The 3,422-nt window shown below is 48.9% G+C and overlaps 1 pseudogene across 1 annotated transcript; it reads left to right on the top strand.

The window, feature by feature from the left end:
• The first annotated feature begins 6 nt into the window (after window positions 1-6).
• Window positions 7-1,287, top strand: LOC309347764 (actin pseudogene; annotated as a pseudogene). Its single transcript has one exon. The product of its transcript is annotated as an actin pseudogene (transcript).
• The last annotated feature ends 2,135 nt before the right edge of the window (window positions 1,288-3,422 follow it).

Raw genomic sequence — 3,422 nt, forward strand, 5'->3', positions numbered from 1 at the left:
CGGTAAAGTGGTTGAGCATCCTGCTCCTTCATCTTTGGGCATGTCTCACCACGCAAAGGCAGATCTTCCAGCCGTCATTATTGACAATGGGTCTGGGCTATGTAAGGCAGGTCTCTCTGGAGAGCAGGCACCAAGAACGGTTGTTGCTACAGTAGTCGGCTACCCCAAGTCGCAAGCGATCATGTTTGGTCCTGTCCAGAGGGAGTCTTATGTTGGCAAAGAAGCCCAAGCCAAGAGAGGTATCTTGTCTTTTAAATACCCTGTGGAACATGGAATAGTAACATCCTGGGATGACATGGAGAAGATCTGGAGGTACATCTACAGACGTGGGCTCAGAATAAGAGCCCATGAGAGACCCGTGCTGGTGACAGAGGCCCCCCTGAACCCAGTGCCAAACAGAGAAAAAATGACAGAGATCATGTTTGAGAACTTCCATGTACCTGCCATGTTTGTGGGCCTGCAAGCTTTGATGGCCCTCTATGCCTCCGCTCGCACAACAGGTTTAGTCTTAGATAGTGGAGATGGCGTCACTCTGACTGTCCCCGTCTACAAAGGCCATTGTCTGCTTCATGCCATTTCCAGGATGAATTTTGCCGGCCGGGATATCACCAGGTACCTGACAACGCTTCTCTTAGAGAGTGGCCACAGCTTCTTGAGCTCTGCCGAGAAGGAGATAGTGAAGGACATCAAGGAGAACCTATGCTACGTAGCTTTAGATCCTGACTATCAAAAGGGCAAAACCTTGGTTCATAAATATATCCTCCCGGATGGAAACCCTGTCCAGATTGGAGACCAGCTCTTCAGAGCCCCAGAGTCCCTCTTTAAGCCAGCAGATGCAGGACTTTCAGCACCAGGAATTCACCAGATGATCTTGGACAGTATTTCCAACTGCGACGGGAGCATCCACCAGAGCATCTGGAGGAACGTGATCATGGCGGGTGGGTCCACACTCTTCTCTGGCCTAAGGGAACGGCTTCTGAAGGAGCTTCGAGCACTCGCGCCCAAAGGCATGCCGGCGAAGGTGGAAGCACCCGCAGATAGGATGCACTCTGTTTGGATTGGAGCGTCAGTGCTTACCAGCTTGGCTTCGTTTAGAGACATGTGGGTGACCCAGCAGGAGTACAAAGAGGTTGGCCCGACTGTATTGCAGAAGAAATGCTTCTGAGATGAATAAATGGCCAACTAGAAAAGGAGGAAAAAACGACACACACACACAACCAACAACCAAAAAAAAAAATAGTCAATCGGAACAGCTGGGGAGTGGCTAGTAAAACTTTTCACAAAGGATCAATGTGTTGCAGTTTTATATAGCATGGTAAGAAAAGGTCCCTTGTGTGTTTGCTTAAAGAAAGACCCCTTGTTTGGTATATTTTTGACGACCCTGTTAAGTTGTTTTATATAAGCTGGGGAGGAGGGGAGTGTATTTAAAATGGCTAGAATGGCAAAATTGTTTGTTTGCCAGACTTTTAAACCCCAGAGAGTCAACCACCTCAGATTCTACAGTATGCCCACAGGGCCTTGGTTCTTTGCCATTCGCCATAAATATCCAGAGAATATAAAATGAACCAATAATGCAGAATGGGGTTTCACTGAGCTTTACCCCAAACATAAAGAGAGAGCGATTTGAATAGTATTATTGGAGAGTATTGCAGTGCCTGATGCGAGCGACTCCCCCCCCACCCAAGCCTGTCGATTCAGAGCAGGGATGAAGAAACCTTTACAGCCTGAGGGCCATATCCCCTCATTGGCAAGCTTCTGGAGGCCGCATCCTTGTGGTGAGTGGGGCCAGAGGCAAAAAGTAGGTATGGCTCTTCTTTTCTTTGTACAGGGAAATCCAGAGGTTTCTGTGTACATCCCTAGCACATATACATACACCCAGTGCTGAGTTATCAAATAGGAAGAGTAGGCACCAGCCTATGGGCTGCATACCCTTTGGGGCCCCACACATTTTAGGGGCCACATTACAATGGATCCAAATAATATTGGTTTGGTCTTGAAAGAAAATTATGTGGGTGCCTGCTCTGCCTTTTTGGTAACCCAGCACTGGTAAGAAGCAGGGTCAGGATGGGGTGTGGTCTGGAAAAGGGATTGTGGCTGGATAAGGGACGTGGCCTGGGGATGGACCTGAGGGGCCAGATCAAGAGGTTTGGAGGGCCACATTCATTTCCCTGCCCGCCAAAGTTCCCCATCCCTGCTGAAAGTGAAGTTTCAGAATGAAGAGATTAAGCATTTGGAAAGTGAAGGTTCAGTGACACACTTCATCGTATGGCCTCGAGGGCCAAGGTGAGCTTGGGGGCTGCTGCCTCGCCAAGCTGATCGGTGCACCTTTGCCAGGGCTGTTATGAAATCCGATTCAGCGGCCGGCAGCCTTTTGTTCTCCTTCGGCGTGTTACGTTTTAGCAGCCCCGCTGGAAACGTGTAAACAAATGAGGTACAACTGTAGCCAGTTTAAATATTTTACAGCTCACTGACTTCCATATGAGAGGGGATTTACAGGAGCGTACGGGGCTCGACTCCTGCGCTGGTAATCGAATGCAGAGGCAAATCCAAAACACACCACCTTGGAAATTTGACACAATGGAGGAGCTTGACACTGGAGTTGAGGGAAGACTTGGCTTTGCCTGCAAAAGTTTGCATGTAACGTACTCTCTGCACTCACACCTTGCTTAGGAGTTTCCCATAAGCATCTGGTTGGCCACTGCAAGAACAGGGTGCTGGCCAGGATTGGCCATTGGCCTGATCCCCTATTTTAATGTAGATCCCCTTCATTCCGTGGTGGCTGGTCCATTAGTGCCAACGGGGCATTTCTCCATCAGTCTGCTCTCCTTGCTTACAACCAGCCTGGTAGGGAGGTTCATCAGCTTCCTCCTGCTTAGTCTCAGCGTTGCTCCTTGTAGAACTCAGAAGAGTTCAGAATGGACAGGACAAAATCAGATTCTGTTGTCTCTGCCTGCCATTGTCTCTGGTGCCACATACTGTGGACCTCACCACTTTCTGCCCTGCTCAACCATCACTGCCACCATTTCTTTCTTTTCTTTAATTTACCCCCTCCCTCCACAAAAAGGTTCATCAATATGAACACTATTGGATTTAGGACCTGGATGGCTGCAGTTGTTGGAGGACAGTGATTGATCTCCAAGGCATTTTGTGGTTTTTATACTTTGAGACCTGTGAGTATGGGGTGGTATAATAATAATAATACAGTGGTACCTCAGGATTCGAACGGGATCCATTCCAGAGCCCTGTTTGCATCCTGAACAGAACGTAAGACGCGTCTGCGCATGCGCGGGTCACGTTTTGCCACTTCCACGCACACGCATGATGTCATTTTGTCTGCGCATGCGTGAGCGACGAAACCCGGAAGTAACATGCTCCGTTACTTCCAGGTCACCGTGGAGCGCAACCCCAAAATATTTATCCTG

The sequence above is a fragment of the Podarcis erhardii genome (genome assembly GCF_964252035.2).
Source record: "Podarcis erhardii genome assembly, chromosome: 7".
Taxonomy (NCBI): domain Eukaryota; kingdom Metazoa; phylum Chordata; class Lepidosauria; order Squamata; family Lacertidae; genus Podarcis; species Podarcis erhardii.